This window comes from Rhinolophus sinicus, chromosome 3 (assembly GCF_057876585.1).
Source record: "Rhinolophus sinicus isolate RSI-liver-muscle chromosome 3, RSI-T2T, whole genome shotgun sequence".
Lineage (NCBI taxonomy): Eukaryota > Metazoa > Chordata > Mammalia > Chiroptera > Rhinolophidae > Rhinolophus > Rhinolophus sinicus.
In genome coordinates, this window is record NC_142503.1 from 156,631,689 (window position 1) to 156,653,992 (window position 22,304).

General features: G+C 43.9%; 2 non-coding genes across 2 annotated transcripts; both read left to right on the forward strand.

The window, feature by feature from the left end:
• The first annotated feature begins 2,033 nt into the window (after positions 1–2,033).
• LOC141570968 (U5 spliceosomal RNA) lies at positions 2,034–2,147 on the forward strand. The gene has a single exon (XR_012495393.1). It is a non-coding gene; the product is annotated as a U5 spliceosomal RNA (small nuclear RNA).
• A 5,156-nt stretch (positions 2,148–7,303) lies between these two features.
• On the forward strand, positions 7,304–7,419 carry LOC141570967 (U5 spliceosomal RNA). The gene has a single exon (XR_012495392.1). It is a non-coding gene; the product is annotated as a U5 spliceosomal RNA (small nuclear RNA).
• The last annotated feature ends 14,885 nt before the right edge of the window (positions 7,420–22,304 follow it).

Here is a 22,304-nt window from a genome sequence, read left to right on the forward strand (position 1 = left end):
CTCTGCTCTATCTTCACAGTTTTTCTGTAAATTTAAAACTTTTCTGAAAAATAAAATCTATCTTAAATACATTATTTCCAAATTGAGTTTAGGCCATGAATGTAGGGATGATTTATCTTGGAAAATCTATGAATGTAATTTTCCACATTGTTAAAGAGAAAAAACTACAGCCCCTAAATGGAGTCACTTGTGCTAAAAGCTCGTGATATCAAACTTGGATTTACATAATACCTAACCTAATTGTAGTTTCAGCCTTTCCTAGGAGTGGAATTTTAAATGAATCAGTTAGAATTTCTTGATCCACATTAGTGAGGCAATCTACCTGGTAAGACCCTCCACCTTCCCTTGCCTGAAATAATCCGTTTTTAACTTCTTAGTCCCACCCTCTTTCTGTTGGTAAAACCCTTCCGTTTTGTACAACTTTGTAGATGAGATGCTCTCCAATTCATGAATTGATAAAGCTGGTTAGATCTTCAGATTTACTCTGTTGAATTTTGTGTGTTAACAGCACTAATAGAGTAAAAGGGAAAATTTATGGTTACCTCAATATCCACTTATACTATTCAAAAAAAAAAAAAAATCAAAGCAAATTAGGAATAGAATGGAACTAGCTTAATCAAAACAGTTTTCTACCAGAAATCTTTTGAGGCCCAGTGCAAAATGAAGATGCAGGACCTTTGTTCAAAAATTATTAAGAATTTCATGAAAGCAATAGCAGAAGCTTATGAGCAAAGTACCCAATGCAACTGCACAGACGGCTTGCCCATGAAGCCCACCCTAACTGCAACACATTTCACACTTAACAGTGGGCCAATGAAAGCTATGACCAAAACAAGAAAAACATACCCATTGTCATCGCTTCAGTTCAGTGTCTCTATCAGAGTGCCCAACCAATTAAATAAAACAAGAAAAAAGAAATAATAAAAAGTTTACGTCTTATAAGGAAAAAACTAAGTTGTCACTTTCAGATGATAAGCTGTCTACATATAACATCCAATAGACTCTATAGATCATCTATTAGAACTAGAGTTTAAGATTGCTGAATGCGAGAGCAATAAATAAAACTCGACTGCATTACTATATACCAGCAATAAGCAACTATAAATTGTAATTTTAAAAATCTATACTAGCCACAAAAACTACAAGATATTAAGAGTAAAATAAATCTAACAAAAAAATCCTTGTCAAATTATAAAACTATATTGAAAGACATAAAAGTAGACACAATGAAGGGGAAGATTTGCAATATTCATGAATATGATGCATGATATTATGGGTATAATGAAAAAGTCATAAAATAAAACCTTGATGCCTCCTTCCCAGTTTAAGAAAAACCATATTGCCAACACCTTTGAACCCTTCTGTGGGCCTTTCTCCAATTACACCCCTCACTCTCCACCGTGGGTAACCACTACTCTGAATTTTTTTAAAGATTTTTTTTTTTTTTGGGGGGGGAAGGGGAACAGGACTTTATTGGGGAACAGTGTGTACTTCCAGGACTTTTTTCCAAGTCAAGTTGTCCTTTCAGTCTTAGTTGTGGAGGGCGCAGCTCAGCTCCAGGTCCAGTTTACTCTGAATTTTGTACTAACCATTACTTTGCCTGCCCTCGCCATAATTATCAGAAAATTCCTTTATTTAAAAGAAATCATATTCAAATTCCCAATGCATGAATAGATAAAAGCAGAATATCTTTAGTTGAGTAGGATGGAGTTTAGATCCCAGGCAGCCAAGCCTCCACTCTGCCCCTTAAAGGTGGCACCAGAGACAGGTTTAAATACTAAAACATTTCCGGAGTCTAAAGGGTGATTATTCAGAACTCATTTGCATACCCATAACACACTGCAAACAGTACAGTACAGTTGTTTTCAAGGTAAAAAAAATGTTTTTTTATTCAACTTCTCTAAGTATGAAAATGTTATTTTCACAATTCCTTGGATAAACTTCTACAGGCAGTAACTCTTGGGATAATTAGCCACCATCAGTGCACTAGGAGTTACAGATTCCTGAAAAATGAGTTCCATGACTTGTTCTTCATACTCTGGTTTCTCTTCAGATCGTATAAATCTTTCGCCTTTTACTAAAGATTTCCGTGGGGAGAAACAATTGAGTCTTAACCCAATTTTTTGAGGCCTTGTTTTAACAAGGCTACTTATGTTGTTTAAAAAAAGAAAAATTTGTAATACTTTCAGTCTCTTCAGTGTATTCTATGCTATTTACGCAACTGGAGTTGTATTTTGGGGGTGTTACGTTATACTAACCGCACAACAGTGCAAGTTTCGAGTTTCTTTTTTTTCGTACAAACGGTACTCCTTTTCCTGCTTTTGAGCTTATACATGATATACTCCTTTTTGGTTATGCTTTTTTGCTTCATGCTGGTTCATGTCTACATCCACACATTTTTCTTTCCTTAGTACTTAATTCATTATCCTAGTGGCACTGTCCAATAAAATCATAATTTGAGATACAAATGGCATGTAAAAATTTTACAGAAGCCTCATTAAATAAGAGAAACAGATAAAACTTACTTTAATATAGCTTAACCTAATGTATCCAAAAATGTTATAATCTCTAGGTGTAATTAATATAAATAATTATTGAGATGTTTTACATAATTCCCCCCATACTTTAGGCTTTGCTTTGGCAGAGCTAGTCTTAAATAAAAGACTTAATGCACATTTTTTCATCAGCTCTTTCCTTTCTATGAGCCATTATTTGTTGGAGTCAGTGCTCTCTTTTAGTTTATTTTCTTTGCTTAGTATGATTCTTTAACATTTGATGCTACTTATTTTGGAAAAGGTGTGTAACTTTTCTGCATATAAAAGGTCCTGAACATACAGTGCACTTACCAAACTCCTTCTGGGTAACCGGACTCCAAGACCTTGTCAGCACACTCACCCATGCCCCTTCCTCACTGCAATCCCTTCTCTAACCCATAGAGCAGACCTGACTTCCCATGGTAATCATTTTCTTGCTTTTCTTTCTTTTGTCCCCCTTCCTTCTTCAGAGAATTTAACAGGAGAACCACTGTATTAGTCAGGGTTCTCCAGAGAAACAGAACCAATAGATTATATATAAATATATAGAAAGAGTTATTATGAAGGATTGGTCCATGCAATTATTGAGGTTGAAAGGTCCCATGATCTGCTGTCTTCAAGCTGGAGGTTCACAAAAGCCAGTGGTGTAGTTCCAAGTCCAAACTGGAAAACCTGAGAACCGGGGGAGCCAATGGTGTAAGTCTGGGTCCAAGACCCAAGAACCAGGAATGCTGAAGTCCTAGAATAGGAAATGAATGTCCCAGCTCACACAGAGTAAATTTGCTCTTTCTCTGCCTTTTTGTTCTACCGTGTTTCCCCGAAAATAAGACCTGGTCTTATATTAATTTTTGTTCCAAAAGATGGATTAGGGCGTATTTTCAGGGGATGTCTTATTTTTTTCATGTCCAACAATCTACATTTATTCAAATCCAGTCATGTCATCTTCTTCTGGAACATCGTCATAATGTACTAAATGCGTCCAACTGGCTGATCTTAACTGCGGCTTATTTTCCAGGTAGATCTTATTTTTGGAGGAAACACTGTATTTGCCCCCCCCCCCCAAGGATTGATGATGCCCACCACATTCGTTAGGGTGATCTTCACTCACTCTACTGACTCAAATGCTAATGTCTTCCAGAAATACCCTCACAGACACAACCCAGAAAGAATGTTTTACTGGCTTTCTGACATATAAAGTTAATCGTCCCTGAGTTTCATCTTCCCAAGGTGGGAAGCCACGCCACGTGCTCTCTTGACCCTTCATGGACCCAGAGCACCCTGGACTGCTTTTGTTCCAACCTGCAGGCTCAGCTTGCCTGTCTCTCTTTGGACAATAACTCTTGCCCTCTGTTTCCTTCTGGGGTTGTTTCCTTTCAAGGCTGATGGCCAGGATAAAAGAATTTACTTAAACCCAGGGGAAATGGATGCTCAGAGAGGTGCAGGTCACAAGGTCAGGAGGAAGGATCTGGGATCACCATCCATGTCGCCCTTCAGCCCCAGAATCTTCACATTGCTCTTTTGCTCTCAGATAATCTCACGATTTTCCTCTGTGGTCCTCTGAAATGGGATGCGGGTGGGGGCTAGGGATGAGGAATGCTTTGACCTAACTTCAGAAGAGAAAGGGCTAGAATCCCATCTCCTCTCCCTGTTGAGAGAAAACCCAACAGTCCAGTCTCTTGGTCAAGTGGGAAACCAAGCCCAGGACATTGCTGGTTCCCTAGCTCTGTGCTATCCCTTATGGTAGCCATGTTGGTTATTTACATTTAATTAATTAAAATTAAATAACATTTTAAAGTTCAGTTCTTCAGATGCACATTTCAAGTGCTCAGTAGTCACATGTGAGTAGTGGCTGCCATTTTGGACAGCACAGAACACAATCATTTCCATCATTGCTACCCTATGCCCAAAAGCTCCCAACATCCATATCCAAGGCAGGAATCACTGAGCCATCTCACTTCCACAGGGAGGCTGAGTTTGGTTCCAACACAAAGGAGAGGTGGCTGGGTGAGCACTTGACTTTGGGAAATCTACGGAGGACTCCTTTACTGCCTCTCTTTCACTGATTGCCCTTCTCCCACTTCATAAAATAAAGGGTTTCCTGTTGTCTACCCTAAACCTTACCCTGAAGGATATAAAAACCTTCAAGCCTCCAAACAAGTGTCATTTTAAAATAATCGCAATCTATTTTGAAGAAGTGAATGTGTCTGGACAACAAATTCTTGTGTAAATTTAAAAATTTTCAAATCTTTCTTTCAACAGAATTTAAGATGGATTTAATCCAGTTGTCACCTGATCATTCATTATATGGTAGTGAGTGACATTGTTGAAACTCCTTCCATCTACTGATTTATGGGAACAATGTTTCTTAGGTTACAGTTAGAAAAATGAAAAAGAAAAAAAGAGCATTGGAACTAAACTCTGTCTCCTCTAGCAAGAATACGCATCCATCTAATTAAGAGATGAAGTTCCAATAAAATGACACTTTTATGTTTAATAATTATCAAAACTTGCAATATATTTGTAGTGGATTGATAGAGCATGTACTACTAATAATTGTAATGATAAGTCAGTCCAGAAGCAAAACATTAATGCATAAAATTTTAAGTTCAAAGAATGTGAGAAAAGTTTTAAAATTGAATGTACTTATTTTGTCATTGAAAATATGATTGGGTAATCAATAAAACATTCAGATATAGAATATATTTATATTCATTTCTTGGGTAAATGGAAGTGGGAAAACAAGTTCAAGAACAAGGAATTATATAAGAAATTAAAATTTAAAAATTATGATGATAAGTATCAACTCTTGGGTATTTACCTTCCATTGTTTACCTTTAAAAGTGATATAACAGCTTAGAGTATGAATGTTTACAATGCACAGAATATTCATCCTTTGCATCTATTTAAACATATGATATCAGTGCCTTAGCCCCCAGGTGTAGCTATTATCATAGGGCAGGAACTTTGCATCTCCCTGGGTCTCTAACTTTCCATTACATTTCGAATGTAGCAACCATGCAAAAGAGTATCAAAACAAATGTTTGCTTGGATGAACCTCGCAAACATTAGGTTAAGTGAAAGAGGTCAGTCACAATAGTCTATGGTTGTCTACTTCCATTTAAGTTGGCCAACCAATTGCTGATGGAAAATATTTGGAAAAAATGTTACATTGTTGTTTTTGTAGACCAGGTAGTCAGGCCTACAATGGTGTCATCTATACTGCACATGGACTGTACAGACTTTTTTCTTGTCTGTATTCTCTAAATAATCAGTATAACAATTATTTACATAGCACTTACACTCTATTAGGTATTATAAGTAGTCTAGATATAATTTAAAATATAAGGGAGAATGTTCATAGGTTACATGCAAATATTACACCATTTTATATAAGGGACTTGAGTATCCAGGGTTTTTGGTATCCAGGGTGTGGGGGTGTGGGGGGGGGTCCTGGAACCAATCTTCTGCAGATACTGATACTAAGTGACTGTATATGAAATGTCCAGAAAAGGCACTTTAGAGACAAAAAGGAAATTAGTGGTTGGCAGAGTTGGTGGAGGGGTAAGATAATGGGGAGTAACTGCTAATGAGTTCAGAGTTTCTTTTTGATGTGACAAAAATGTTGTAAAATAAAATTGTGGTGATGATTGTACAACTTTGTGAATATACTAAAAACCATTGAATTATATACTTTAAGTGGGTGAATTGTACTGCAAGTGAATTATATCCAATAAAGATGTTTTTAAAATAGACAGTATTTGAAAAATGCAAATCAAATATATGAATATATGTCAAATATGATTGACTTGTTAGCCAAAGAACCAGCAAAATGAAAAACAATTGTGCCAGTTCAGAGTAGGTGTCCAAGTTGGGAAGCAGAATGTTTACACAAGCAGCTAGGAAAAAAAAAAAAAAAAGAGCAGCAGTTTTCTTTCCCAAGGTTGTTCAGTTACCACAATTGGAAGAGTCCCTGTAGCCTGGTCGAATCTGGCAGCAGAGAGCCATAGAGGAGAGAACAGCACATTTAATAAAGCACAGGATAAAGAGCCAGGTCTGAAAATGGAATACAAGATTTCATGCCCAACAGTAGCATGAGGTAGGGCAGGAAACCTGAAACCGAGCATGCAAGCTCCAATTTTAAACAGGACACTGACAGACAAAAATGCAGACTATTCAAGAGTGTATACCCTGGAGGTGCACGGTTAAAAAAACAAACAAACAAAAAACCTGTGCGCCCACCATGCAGCTTAAGAAAAAGGGAAATTGTTGAACTTTTAAAACCCGTGTGCCCTTCCATAGTTACCACCGAAGGGAGGAGCCAACGTCCTGAATTTTGTGTCACTTATATGCTCTTTTTTCTTTTTCAATTTAACAGCTAAGTCTTTAATGAACAGACATCAAACTCAGATAATATATACCTAAAACATATAAAACTCAAGTCTCCGATCAGGACGGCGTTTAGATCCCGGCCAGCCAATTCCCCGCCTCGCCGCCTAATGGTGACGCAAGGCACCGTGTGAATATTTAATTTCCCGAATAGAAAAGCGATGACTCTTATTTGCATACCCACAGTGCAGTGCATCCAGTACAAGTTTAAAACAGCAAAACTTAAAATTTCCTTCCACTTATATGTTTCTGAACGTTAGATTTTTATCTACAGAGTAACCTGGGAATTTTTATTCAGGCATTCGATCTTGACGTTAATTAGCCACCATCACTGCACTAGTAGTTTCTTTTACTTCAGAGGTGAGTTACAAAGTTACATACGTGTACTCTGGTTTCTCTTCAGATCGTATAAATCTTTCGCCTTTTACTAAAGATTTCCGTGGAGAGGAACAATTCTGAGTCTTAACCCAATTTTTTGAGGCCTTGTTTCGGCAAGGCTACTTACTCTGTTTAAGAGAAGACTGCTTGTTTAAACACTCAGTAACAGCATTTTTCTATGGGGAGTCATCTTAAACTTTGTGGTTTCCGTTTATGTTACGACGCGGATTGCGACTTAGTATTCTTACAACTGTTACTGTGGCGGTCCCGAGTATGTGGTCAAAAACATTCTGAATGAATGTGACCTCATGATAGCATAGGGTAGGCACTTCTCTGAGTTTTGCATTTTAACTGACAGCTGCTGTTAAAATTCATGTGTTTTGCTATCTATACTTGTTTGTTCTTTTTCATTGCAGCACCGTCAAGTAGAAACATTTAATTTTAAACTTTACGAAAGTCAAATAAGTTAAAAGGAAAGCAAGTGAAGTTGATTTTTAGTGTATTTTAATCCAAAGTATTTCAACATGTAATCAATATAAAAGATTATGAAAGTTTTATTTTTTTTCATGCTAAATCTTCCATCCAGTCTGTATTTTACATTTAGCACATTTCAATTAGGATTAGCTGCATTTCAAGGGCTCAATGGGCATTAGACTAACGACAGTATTGGACAGTACAGCTCTGTAGTATTAATTACAATGTATGAACAAACCAGTTTATAGATCCATTCTCCCATCATGGAGGCTCCTTCCCACCTCACCCCCACTCCATCCCCGCCCCAGATTATGGTTATTAGAATGAGGTTACTCATGGTGAGCATGTGCAAGATTTTCTTTCCTGGAATGGAATCACTGTGTCTAGGGCAGGTAGGTATAATTTTTTGCCAAAGTGAGTGTACCCATTTACACTTCCACCAATGGCCTCTGTTGTATTCTCATTGCTTTTCATCTTTACTGGCCCTTGGTATGCTGACTTTAATTTTTGTTCATCTGGTAGGCATGAAAGGGTATCTTACAGTGGTTTTAATGTACACTTTTTTCTAATTACTAATGAGGTGACACATCTTTTCAAAGATATTTTGGCCATTCCTGTTTTCTTTTCTGTGAAATACCTTGTATGTGTCTTTTGCTCACTTTTTCTTAGATTGTGAATGTTTTTCTTAGTGATTATAGGAGTTTTTTACGCAGCCTCTATACTCCAGATTTTAAGTAGTAATTCTTTGTTGGTTATATGGTGCAATTATCTTCTCCCAGTTTGGAGGGACATGAATATTCACTCCATTGCAAAACCCAACTTGATCATGTTATAGTTTTAAACACTGTAGCATTCAATTTGCTAATATTGTGATTAGACTTTTATGTTTAAATTCTCTAGCCTGTAAAAATACTACTTTACTATATTGTCCTTGTCTTGTTTTATTATCAAGAATATGAAATTAATAACATGAGCTGGGAAGTATTTCCTCTTTTATTTCAAATCATATATATATATATATATATATATATATATATATATATATATATATATATAATGTTTTAAAGTTTATTGGCACACAGTTCATAATATTTGCTATTATTTAGGTATCTGTAATTATGACCCTTTTTTCATTCCCAATATTTATTTATGCCTTCTTTTTTTGACCTTGTTAATCTTGTCACAAGTTGTCAGTTGTATTAGTTTTCTTTTTCAAGGAACCAGGTTTGGAGTTTGACGATCCTCTCTAGCATATCTTTTTTCATTGCTAATTTCTTCTTATATCTTCAATATACTCTGTTGACTTTCTTTGTAGTTTTTCTGTTGTTTCAAGAGGAATTTCTGTGGTACTCAACAAGCTGATTTTTAAATTGATTTGGAAAGGGCTCTAGACTAGCCCTGTGTAAACCCCTATCACAGCAATATTTTAAGTCACCACACCTGGTCTCTCATATTCTGCTGGATGTTATCCTTATCTCTGTGTCGTGTCTTTCCTGCCAGACTAGGAGCTCCACCCCCCACCCCACCCCCACCCCCGCCACACACACACAGCCTCAGTCTTATCCTTCCTGTAGCCCCTGGTCAGGGCCATGGAAATACTAGTAGGTTCCAGGATATATGGAAGATCACACCAGGAGAAAGACAACCAACCTGTCATTACGTGGTCTCAAGAGGAACCAATCCTCTCTGTGAGAAACTGGAGGTAAGTCTCTCCCTGCCTGCGGTGACAAGCTGTCGCGTCCAGCGCAACACCAGCTGTGAGAGAACGAGAAGGGGCAGCGAAGGGTTAAGAAAGAAACAGAAATTGGGCTGGCCCGGTGGCTCAGGTGGTTAGAGCTCCATGCTCCATGCTCCTAACTCCAAAGGCTGCCGGTTCGATTCCCACATGGGCCAGTGGGCTCTCAACCACAAGGTTGCCAGTTCAATCCCTTGACTCCCACAAGGGATGGTGGGCAGCGCCCCCTGCAACTAAGATTGAACATGGCACCTTGAGCTGAGCTGCCGCTGAGCTCCCAGATGGCTCAGTTGGTTGGAGCTCATCATCCTCTCAACCACAAGGTTGCCAGTTCGATTCCTGGAGTCCCGCAAGGGATGGTGGGCTGTGCCCCCTGCAAATAACAATAGCAACTGGACCTGGAGCTGAGCTGCGCCCTCCGCAACTAAGACTGAAAGGACAACAACTTGAAGCTGAACGGCACCCTCCACAACTAAGATTGAAAGGACAACAACTTGACTTGGAAAAAAGGCCTGGAAGTTCACACTGTTCCCCAATAAAGTCCTGTTCCCCTTCCCCAACAAAATCTTTAAAAACAACAACAACAACAACAACAAAAAACAGAAAGAAAGAAACAGAAATCAAGAAAGTTTTGAAACAGGGGCCAAGGGTCTCACAGCCTCAAAGGACTGAGAGCCCTGAATCAGGCCACCTTGTGGCTTTTATTGATGGGCACACAAGGAAGTAGCATTGTTTTTACTACGGCCTGTGAGTCTCATACACGATACCAGAAAACTGGTTCAAACCAATCACCTTGCCTGTCGAAAGTCCCATGATGTATAAATAATTATTGTTTGTACCTCCCCAGGGGACAAAACCTTTATGTTGAAAACTTACTGAGATGGAGAACTGGTGTTATCATATCAAGAATCACTTCCCAAGCAGGTTGTGGGAAGGAATACAGCGACAGAGGCAGAAGCTATCCTTAGACGGGGGAAGATGGGGGCTATGCCCACCTCTATCAACCCCATGAGTTCTCCTGGTGGTCCCTACACGACTGTGCCTGTCTTATGTCGTTCCTTTCTTGAGGACTCTTACCTGTCCTAGGCCAGCCAGCCATCCTTTGGGCCAAACAAAGAGACGGCATAAACGTGAAGCAACGTCCCTGAAAGGAACAGTCCCACAGACTCTTCTTTCTTTTTAGGGATACGTACGAGGGTAGAGACGGGCAGGCTGCTGCATGACAACAACAAGCAAATGAGAGGATGGATATAAAAGGGAAATATTTAGAAGTGATATGCAAAATACAACATTGCTCTGATCTTCCAAAACTAGACAGTAACATGGAGGCTTTCTGCAGAGCCCCTCCCTAAGTCTTCAGTAACAGGTGTGACCTGCTCCAGAAAGGTGGAGGAAAACAAGACAGGAACCCAGCACACACACACACACACACACACACACACACACACACACACACTTGCTCTAAACGCTGGAAGCTTGAGGTACCTTGTGCCCTCCACACAGAACCCCCACTGCCCAGCCAGTTCCTGCAGCCAAACTGTGGATGTTGCTCTGGCTATACCATGTGACATGCAAAAGCCACTCAAGGATGCTAAGGACAGGGATCTCCACTCAGTGATGGCGTCTCACTTTGGGTGTCCTCAGGGGGTGAAGGGGTCCCTCCCACATGCTCAGCCTGCCACAGAGCCGAGAAGACAGACTCAGGCATTCAGATTCCTCAGGGCCCAAATCAGCACTGTTTGGGGGCACCTCACAGCCTAGAACCACTGCCCCAGCCTCCCTGGGATCCCACATCAGCACGTGCCAGCTGCCTCTCCTTTCAGAGCACCCCCCACCACAAGATTCCCTTTCCCATCCAGCCTTTCCAAAGGCAGCCCCAGGATGGTCTCCAGAACACATAGGAATTCTAATTACACCCCTTTCCAGAACAACTGAGTTATTGTTTAGGGGAACCCCTTTCCTGTCATTGAGAAGCCTCTTTATTTCCTCAAAGGTAATTTACCTCCTGAGGTGATGCAGAGAACTTTCTGACCCCCCCCCCTTTTTTTTGATGAAGAGACCAAAAATCACTCAAGTTCAATCTTCCCCAGGCTCCTGCTGTTATACTGTCAGCCTTCATTCATTCATTCCACAGACATTCCCAAGAATTTCATTAAATACACAATGTATTATTTTTTCTCATGAACCCCACATATTGAACGAGTTTTGTCCACTGCATGTATCAAGTAAGAGTTTATTCATTTTCCATTTCTAACTAATCAAAAGCATTTCTGATCACCAACTAGAGTTCCGCTCAGCATGAGGAGACCGGTGTTCTCCCAGAGTGCATCTCATGCTGGCCCAAGGAGAGTGGTGAGGAAAGGACACAGTAAAGCAGCTCCCACCTCCCAGACACCTTCTCCAGTGCTGAGAGTCCTCAGCCCCAGCCTGGAATCATTGCAAGAGTATGAAACTGGGGGGGGGGGGGGGGTTCCTCATCCCAGCTGTGCCCTAGCTGTCTGGGTGACCTCTTCCAGCCATGAGTACCTTCCCTGGGGCTTGATCTCTCCACATGTCAGGGGAGGGCCTGAGTTAGGTAATCTCCAAATTTCCCTCCAGGCTCTGACATTTTATGATGCTAAACCCTGGGCTCAGGGGAGTGGAGATAAGAGTGTAACGGAAACAAACAGCACTACCTGTGATCAGAACCCTCCTGCCTTCAGCTACACAGCTGATCTCACCAGGCCTGACTGAGACACTGCTCCCTGTGGGGATGAAAGACGCAGCAGTGCCAAAGCAGGGCTGCACAGTCACGCCAAGATGGCCAGGTTGGACACGCTGGCACATACCCACACATACTCACACACAGGCACAAGCACACATGCACACTCACACGTGATGCACATAGGTGCATACACACACACAATCGTGTATGTGCACACGCTCACACATCCACACATGTGCACACACATGCACAAACACGCTCACCCCAAATGCTGCATGCTACACAGCACCACCGAGTCTGGGGACCTGCCCACTTCTCTGCCCTAGGTCACCAGCTACCATTTCCTGGGGTTAGTCTGTGAGGCTGGGTATGGGGCATCCTGCTGGCCCAGATGTGTCAGCCTCTCCCATGGGACTGCAGCCTGGTTTTCCAGAGCAGTTAGCAGGCATGGGATGCGGGCTTTCCTCTGAAAATGTGCTGTTCTGGGTCACCACCGCTGGTTTCTATTTGCTCATATTTCATGAGTCTTAATCCTTCTCCAGTATGTGCCATAGGGTGATAGAGGCGGACAGAAAGGGAGCTCTGGTCTCTGACCTGGGCCGGGGAGGGGAAAGCAGGAGTGAGAAGGGTGGCTGAACAAGCAGCACGCAGACGATAGGAGCTGACTCGGTACTGGCCCTCCCGGGGAGAACCCCAATAGTCACATCTGAATCCTCAGCACTGGCCACAGAACCTGGCACCTCCTGGGTTCAAGAAATGTTTCTTGAAAGGATGAGTGGATGCTTGACTAGATGGGGGAGATAAGGAAATAAAGACACAAAACGAGGAGGAAAGCAGGTAGGGAAGGGGAGATGACTAAACAGAGTGGGGACAGGCCTGGGGAGCTTTTCTTTTTTTTTCTTTTCCTTTCTTTTTTCCAAGTCAAGTTGTTGTCCTTTCAGTCTTAGTTGTGGAGGGCGCAGCTCAGCTCCAGGTCCAGTTGCCGTTTTCTAGTTGCAGGGGGCACAGCCACCATCCCTTGCGGGAGTCAAACTGGCAAACCTGTGGTTGAGAGGACACATTCCAGCCAACTGAGCCATCCGGGAGCTCAGCGGCAGCTCACCTCAAGGTGCCGTGTTCAATTTTAGTTGCAGGGGGCGCTGCCCATCATCCCTTGCGGGAGTCGAGGGATTGAACTGGCAACCTTGTGGTTGAGAGCCCACTGGCCCATGTGGGAATCGAACCGGCAGCCTTCGGAGTTAGGAGCATGGAGCTCTAACCGCCTGAGCCACCGGGCCGGCCCCCAGGGGAGCTTTTCTTTTGACATGAAATCTGTTCCTGTTATGCTGCCGCCCTGGGTGAGGGCTCTCTCTGAGCCTCAGTTTTCCCATCTCTAAGTTGGATCTTCCTTTTCCTCAAAGAGTCATCAAGAGATTCAAGTGGAATAACAGAATAAGAATAGTGCATTGGAAAACAAATATATGTGCCTAATGGCAGGGGTGGTATGCCCACATAAAAACTTGAAAGGCAGTGTTATACAGTGGTTACCACTCCGGCCATGGAGCCACACTGCCTGTGTTCTCATTCCAGCTTTCCCACTTCCTAGCTGTGTGACCTCGAACAAGTTACTTAACTTCTCTGTGCTTCAATTACTTCTGTGAAGCAGGCATGATGATAAAAGTATCAACCTCATAGGTTTAGTGTTAAATGTATTAACACAGTGCTTGGCCCTTAGTCTGTGCTATATAAGGGAAACTATTAAATCATTTCTAAATCAGCTAAGATTGTTGGGATTGAACTAGGTGTTTATCAATGGGCAAAACTCCTGGCATCTTCTCTTTTGTCCTCAGAGCAGCCTCTGGAGAGATGGAAGTGACCCCACATGCCCGAAGTGGTCCTGGTCCTCTCAGAGACTGTGGGCAGAGAGTAATGATGCTCAGTCACCTAGGGTCATCATTCGGCAGCCAGCAGCGTGAGATTCACGATGCACACGCCCCAGGGCCCAGCGAATCCTCTCATTTCTACTCTATAGAAACGCACACTGATGAATACAGTGAGACAGTGTAAGGCTGTCTATTGCAGCACTGGAAACATGTTGGAAATAGAGATGGCATTATTTAATATACCATATATTTGACTTAGGTGCATATGGAAATCTATAATTAGAGACAAAAGCCCAGATGGATACCCTAAGCTGATAACAATGATTACCCAGAGAAGGGACTGGGTTTGGAGTGGTTTTATGCATAAAAGAGGATTAATGCAGCATTTTACTTTTTTTTTTAACAAAGAGAATGTTTTCATATATTGTTCGTTTGACTTAAATTAATAAACAATTTTTTTAAGGCATAGAGCTACATTGATCCAGAGGGAGGAGGGATTGGGGCAAGAATGAGAGAAAATCCAGTATCTGTAGGAGTTGGGGAGAGAAAGAAGAGAGATTTGGAGGTGAAGGAGGAGGCATGAGCTGATGGGGAGACAGATGGGCAAAGAGAACATTCAGGACTCTTTGGTGCATGGCATGCAATAGCATTTATCCTCCAGCACCTCTTCCAGGCTATTCGTCAAAGACTACTTAAACAGCTTTCCAATTCATTTTTGGATGTTGGAAATGTAAAACTGAGATTTACCACAAGGCAGACTGGTTTTTTTCCGGGGGGTTGGGGGTGGGGCAGTGGTTACAACTTATTTGGCAAATATTTATGGTGGGCACTGGGCTGGGCCCTGAATGTATGGGGGCAGTAACAGCTCCATAATGGCCGCTATTGCTCTGAGACAAACCGTGCAATGAGGCAGACACAAGGGTTGTGGAAGCAGAGAGGAGGGAAATAAAGGAAATTGGTTCTACCTGAGAGTCACGAAGGCCCCATGGAGGCAGAGGTGGGTACTTGACGCAAACATAGTAAGAAGAAATGGGAACATGCATCCCAGGCTATGTGGGGTGGATTTCCTTCCAAGGTTCTAGGTTCCAACCTTTGGGGTTGGAAGCGTCCCAGTGGCTAATGCTAACAGCACCCGCATGCAGAACCACTCACACGCCTTCCCTCCACACTGAGGAGTCTCCAGGAGGCCAAGAACAAGCATCTGGCCTTTGAGCTGAAAATCTTGGGCCCCTCCCCCAAAACAGCTGGCATCATGGGCCTCCAGATGTGATGCCTTAAAAAGGACACAGCACCACATGTGAACTGTTTATGGCAAAAATATTATCTGACTCTCTAGTCAGAAGGAAACATGAGACAAATCTACAGTGTGGGTCACCCTGCAGGACAACTGACCTCGTCCATTCATACATGTCACAGTCAGGAAAAACAGAAAAGGCTGGGGCTGTTCTGGAACAGGAGAATCAAGAGCCCTGCCAACCAAGAGAGTGGGCGAGTCTTGGTTGGATCCTGGATCTGGGAGACCCAGTGAGTAGACACTATTGGAACAATTGGGGACATTGGGTAAGGGACTATATAGTACATAATAGCTTTGAATCTTTTTTTTTCTTCTGTCTTTTAATGATGGAAATAAAAACATTGGGAGGAGGCAGGGAAGAGAATCCATTGTTTAGCAAGGAGAACAGAAGCTTGGGTACCAATCCTGGCCTGCCACTTCCTATTGGTGATAACTGGAACCAGTTTTGTGAACACTGGGAGCCTGTTTCATCAACCAAGAAAGCGGGAATTCAGGAGTTCCCACCTCATGCGTGTGGCTGTTGGGGACACACTGAGAGCAAACAGGAGAGGCTGTGGCCAGTGGCTTGGTTAACTAACTTCAGCCAGCAAGGAAGGGGGAACCAGCACAGGCTGTGCGGAAAGCACCAGCAGTCCATCCCTCTGGGGGCTTCCTCCCCATTGTGGGAGAGGCAGACTGGGGTCTGCACCCCTTTGCTTCCCTCCACCACCCCTGCACCCAGCCCGTTTCCCAGTCAGCCCCAGAGTAGGTGCTCCCAGCCAGATTCTGCAACTGCGGGGGACAGCCTGGAAACATGGCTTAGATCCCCTTTGTTGGTTTCCAGCAAATTAAAATTTATCTCTCAGGAAGGAAATGAGGGGGTCAGACTTTTTTGTTGTTTTGTTTTTTTCTTCTTCTTAATGGGCCCTGATGAAGGAAATGAATGCGGGGAAGGGATCAGAAATCCGATCTACCGCTAGCCGGCTCGGAAAGGTCTGGGGGCTCCCTGCGCCCTCAGAGGAGGCAGCTGGGCACAGTGTGTTTTATTATATAATTAACCTTGACCCTTCTGGGTTCAAAGAGAGAGGTTAGTTGGAAATAAATCAATAGTCTGGTCTGGTCACTTCAAAGGCTTCATAAACCGCTGGAAAATTCCATGTTGGTTCAGTGTGTAAATTGGAATAGGGTGTGCAATTCTGTGGGAAACGTGGGTGGAGGTGTGTCTAAAATTGAAATTAATCGTGTGTCTGCTTTCTTTAATCAAGCCATCGGGCGTCTTTATTGTGCATCTTGTTGGGGAGATGGGTGGGAAGGCCCAAGAGAAAACACAGTGCGACGTCTATGTGACCACTGGCCAGGCCACTAGGACAACAGGCATCTCTCCAAGGTTAGTGTGCAGCCCTTTATTCGGTCATGTCTGGAATTCTCAGAATCATTGCACCATCACCATCATAACAGCATTTATTGAGTTCTTACTATGGACCAGGTACCAAGGATTTTCCAGTTATTTTCTCATTTGATCCTCATAACAACCCAATTAGATAAGTACCGTTATTATCTCTATTACAGACGAGGAAATTGAGCTGCAGAGGGGCTACAAAGCAAGTCCAGAGCCACTTGGAGGTTTTCAAAGTCTGTTTCAATGCCATGGCTCAAGGAATAAAAATAAGACCAGCGGGAGAGTTGCAAATCACCCAAAGTCTCCAGTCTCCACGGTCTTTTCCCCAAAGGTGTTAGAAGGCCACTGGAGCCTGGGGTTGGTTTCTCTTAAAGTCTCTCTTTGCATCATCTCTAATTTACCTTTCATCTTTTTCTCCTTTCTCTTCATCTTTCTTCCTCGCTCCTTCCTTCCCTCCCTCTTTGCTTTCCTGCTTTTTTTGTTTTCTTTCCACAAGCCTTTTCTGAGTGTTTTGGGCTGAACCCTGACAGTGCTGGTGGGTCATAAAGAATAAGACACTGCGTCTGATCTCAGGAAACTCACATGCAAAGTTCTCAGAGCAGAGACGACAGACGTACATGTTGTGTATGTTATGCTGCAGATGGAGACTGTCCTGTATGGGAGGGTTAAGCAAGGTGCCGAGGGAGGGCCAAGGGAGGAGAAGTGATTCTAGCTGGAAAGGATCAGGAAGGGTTGGGAAGAGTCAGTGTTCCGAAGGATTGAGAAAGGAGGAGGAGGGTGGGATAGTATTCCAGCCTGAAGGAACGTGCAGAAAGGCCCGGAGGCACACGGTGTGCAGCGCGTTCCTGACAAGCCAGGAGCCCAACTTGGAGGGCTGGCGCTGATGATAGGAGCGAAAAACGAGGCTCTGTTCTGATTATACATAATGGGCAATAGTAATAGCAAGCGTGGTCCTGAGTGCTTCACATAACTGGCTTGTTTACTGCTCACAACAACCTAGCAGGTAGGTGCTATCTTCATCCGTACTTTATAGAGGAGGAAATGGTACCAGAGGTTAAGGGACATGTACTGGGTCACGAAGCCAGACCGTGGCTATGTGGAGATTACAAACCCAAGCTGGTACTCTTAACCGCCGGCCTGGGCTACGCTGCCACTTGTGCAGAGGCCGTGAATGCCAGGCCAAAAGCATTGCACTGCTCTGGGAGCGATGGGGAGCTATGGCAGGTTCCTGATCCAACTTGCATTTTAGAACATGCCCAACCCGCCTGTCATGCAGGATCTCAGCTCCCGCTCCCCGCACAGGAACGCAGGACATGGTGAGGCCAAAAAGGAACAACAACGGAGCCACAGATAGAGGAGTCATACCATTATATTCTCGATGGCGGCTGTTCGAGACACAAAAGCAAACATCCGCCAGTACCCCAACGAGGGGTCTTCCTGCACCCCAGTCTCTGGTGGCAGGGCGAGACACAGGAAGTAGGATCCACACGATCCTCAACCCGCCATCCGCACTTGCTAACTGCACTTGCTAGCCACAATCCGCCATCTGCTTCTCCACCAAACAACAAACCCCAGCGTAGCCATGGCAGTTATATTAGTGGCTAATGGCTAGCCGGTAACAGCTGATGGCCACCCGGCCACAGCGGATGACCATCTAATAACTGAGCCAGCACCTTTCCACGTGAGGCTGAGAGCCTAGAAACTGTTCTCTGGGACTCTGTCCCCACACCACCTACTCCAGGGTCTGACATTCCGGGTCTCTCCTCAGTATTCAAAAAGAAAATCTCTTTCAGTCAATTTAAACCATTCCCCCCCTACCTGCCCCCAAGTTCCCTGCCCCTTTCTCAATACACAGGTAACAAGTCAGCAGACAACATGGGCTTAGAACAAGGAGGCCTGGGCTCAAGCCTCAGCTCCACAACCTCACTTCTCTGGACCTCAGTTTCCTCATCTATTAAATGGGAGAACGACAGTAAGTCGAGCCCTGCCCAGTACAAGGCTGTGAGAAAACTCAGATGAGGTAATGCGGAGGTATTCTATCAAACACCACAACAAGTAATAACAGAGGTGTCGTCATTATCATTGGGGCACTAAAGACTCCATAGAGGCTCTTTCCCTTCCCTGAGGAAGCTCCAGGTTTTCTGACCCTCTTGCCGGATTCCCTTTCCACCTGGCAAGCCACATAAGGCCTTCCTTAGACACATCGACTGTGCAAAAGGCATATGCTCTGCAAGTCTAGTAATCATTCACTCATACATTTATTGAGCATTGCAATGCAGGCTCTCTGGTCCCGCTCCTGCTCTCGACGGGTGGACACAGAGTATGGCGAGGCCAAAAAAGGAGCACCCACGGAGCCATAGATAGGGGAGTCATACCACTATATTCTCGGTGGCGGCTGGGTTAGAGACACAGGAAGCAGGAGCCACACGATCCGCAATCCGCTGTCCGCTTCTCTGCCAACCAACCAACAACCACCTAGTGTAGCCATGGAAGTTATATCAGTGGCTATTGGCTAACTGGTTACAGCCAATTGCCAACTAGTCACAGCTGATGGCCATCTACTACCTGAGCCAGCACCTTTCCACGTGAGGTTGAGAGCCTGGAAACTGCTCTCCTGGCTCTGTCCCCACAAGCATCTACTAAATGTCAGCCTGCGTGCAGCAAGTGGTAGCCTCCTGGCTGCTCAGAACTCTCACCATGCATTTCACACCTCCAAGCCTTTGCTCACACTCTGTCTTCAGCCTTGTATGCCCTTTCCCCCTTCTCCAGTCCTCTTCTGAGCCTTCCTTAATCCCAGACTTCAGGCTTTCTTCTGTTCCCACAGCTTGTTGCTTGTACCCGTACGGATAGATTGCAGTTATTTTGTTCTTAAACCTATACTGTTGGCTGGCTCAGTGTGTTTCTCTTGTGTGGGGCAGAGCACATCTTAACTGCTAGCTTCAATCAGATGTGGGTAGAGATTCGACCTTAGTCTCCAAAGCTGTAATCTTCACCAATTCCACAGGGCGGCAGCAAAACCCTCAAGTCGCAGCCTTTCTCCCAGGAGCACAGAGCTTCCAGACTGGGATGCTTGGTCCAGAGGCTCCGCTCCAGAGAGGCCAGGCCGGGTGCAGAGGGCCCTTCAAGCTTACTGACTACTTTCTACGGCCCCCCCACCCTCCACTTTGAGTAACTTTGCTGTGCCCACCCCAGTTTCTCCCCAGTTTCTCTGTCTGTAACAATGGGATCTTTTGAACACTTAAACTACACACTTCGCTTATTATGAACTGAGTTCTCTCAGCAAGTATTTTTTTTTTTAAGACTTTTTTTTTTGCGGGGGGAACAGGACTTTATTGGGGAACAGTGTGTACTTCCAGGACTTTTCTCCAAGTCAAGTTGTTGTCCTTTCAGTCTTAGTTGTGGAGGGCGCAGCTCAGCTCCAGGTCCAGTTGCCATTGCTGTTGCTAGTTGCAGGGGCACAGCCCACCATCCCTTGCGGGACTCGAGGAGTTGAACTGGCAACCTTGTGGATGAGAGCCCACTGGCCCATGTGGGAATTGAACCGGCAGCCTTTGGAGTTAGGAGCATCGAGCTCCAACTGCCTGAGCCACTGGGCCGGCCCCAGCAAGTTTTTTTAAATGATAGCTTTATCAAGATGTAATTCACAGACCATATAATTCATCCATTAAAGTGTGCAATTCAATGGTTTTTACTCTATTCCCAGAGTTACGTAACCATCACCACCATTTTAGAACATTTTCATCACCCCCAAAAGAGACCCTGTACCTATTAGCAATCACTCCTCATTTTCCCCCAACCCCAAGCCCCCAGTCCTAGGCAGCCACTAATCTCCTTCACTTTTGCCTATTCTGGACATTTCATAGAAATGGATTTATACAACATATGGTCCTTTGGGACTGGTCTCTTTCACTTAGCATGTTTTCAAAGTTCATCCATTTTACTATTAAATAATATCCTATTGAAAGGATGTACCACATTTTGTTTCTTCCTTCATCAGCTGATGGACATTTAAATTGTTTCCACTTTTTAACCATTATGGATAATGCAACTATGAATATTGGTGTACAAGTTTTTGTGTAAACATGTGTTTTCATTTTTCTTGAATATGCATCAGGAGTGGAACTGCTGGGTCACATAGTGACTATATGTTCAGACTTTTGAGGAACTGACAGAAGGTTTTTCACAATAGCTACACCATTTTTCATTTCCACCAGCAGTGGATGAGGATTCCAATTTCTCCATATCCTCAAGCACACTCGATATTATCTGACTTTTTTATTCTAGCCATCCTAGTGGGAGTGAAGTGATATCGCACTGTGGTTTTTTTCTTTTTTTGTGTACTTATTAGCCATTTGTGTATCTTCTTTGAAGAAATGTCTATTCATATCCTTTGCCCATTTTTAAATTGGATTACTTGTTATTCTATCATTGAGTTGTTATTATTATTGGGTTATAAGAGTTCTTTATATATTCTAGATACAAGTCCCTTATCAGAGACGTGATTGGCAATTATTTTCTCCCATTTTGTGGTTGTCTTTGCATTTTCTTGATGGTGTCATTTAAAGCACAAAAGTTTTTAATTTTCACGGTGTTTAATTTATCTATTTTTTTCTTTTGTTGATTGTGCTTTTGACATCAGATCAAAGAACTTAATTTAATCCACAGTCAGGCCAGGCTGTGGGTATTTGGTTGGCCAGGGCCAGACCCTGCAGCATGGTCGTGGTGGGCACGTGGCAGTGGGTGGCCAACAGGCCATCTGTGTGCTCGGGAGCTCCAAGTCCAGCATACAACCCTCGCAAGCTCAAGGAGCAAGGCCCTTCCCTTCCAGGTCAGCCTGACTCCACCCTCAGTCCTCCTCTCAGCCTCTCCTCTCCCTCCTCCCTCCGTGCCTCAGGTGGCTCCTAGGGCCCACGGAAGTAACAGAACTCCTGAGTCAGTCCTTATAATACCTCTTTGTGAGTGGGGCCTGGGTTTAGATGTCCCCCTCCCTGATTCTGGCCTGATCTAGAGTTTAGGACAGTCCCTCCCATCCTTGGCTGCTCCCACTCCTCCATGTCCTGTTTCTAACCCTGATTTCCCCCACCCCACCCCCCACTCCCACCCCCCAACCCCCATCCTGAGCTGGTGACTCCCCTCACTGCCCTACTCCCCCCTCTCCAAGTAATAGCCCACCTGCTCTCCATGTTCAGCCCCCCACCTCGCTCCTCTCCCTCTCCCCTCCCACTGGTCTCTGACTGTGGCCTGGCTGGGTTGAGTGGAAAGGGTCCAGGCAGGGTGTGGCTGCCCTGGGTTCCAGCCCTGGCTTTGCCTCTAACTTCCCTGTGACCTTGAGCAACCCCTACCCCAGTTGCCTCATCTGTTTCATAAGGGGTGAGTGGTCCCTTTCATTCTGATGTCTACCACCCTGGGAAGGTGAGGATCTCAGGCTTGCACCAGCTCCCCTTGGCTCCCTCACCCCTCACTGCTTGCTTCTAATGAATAGGCATTCCCTGAGGTGGATGCGACATTGTGATGTCCAGGGCTAGGTTCGAAATAATGATGCAGTTTCCACCGGGCTCT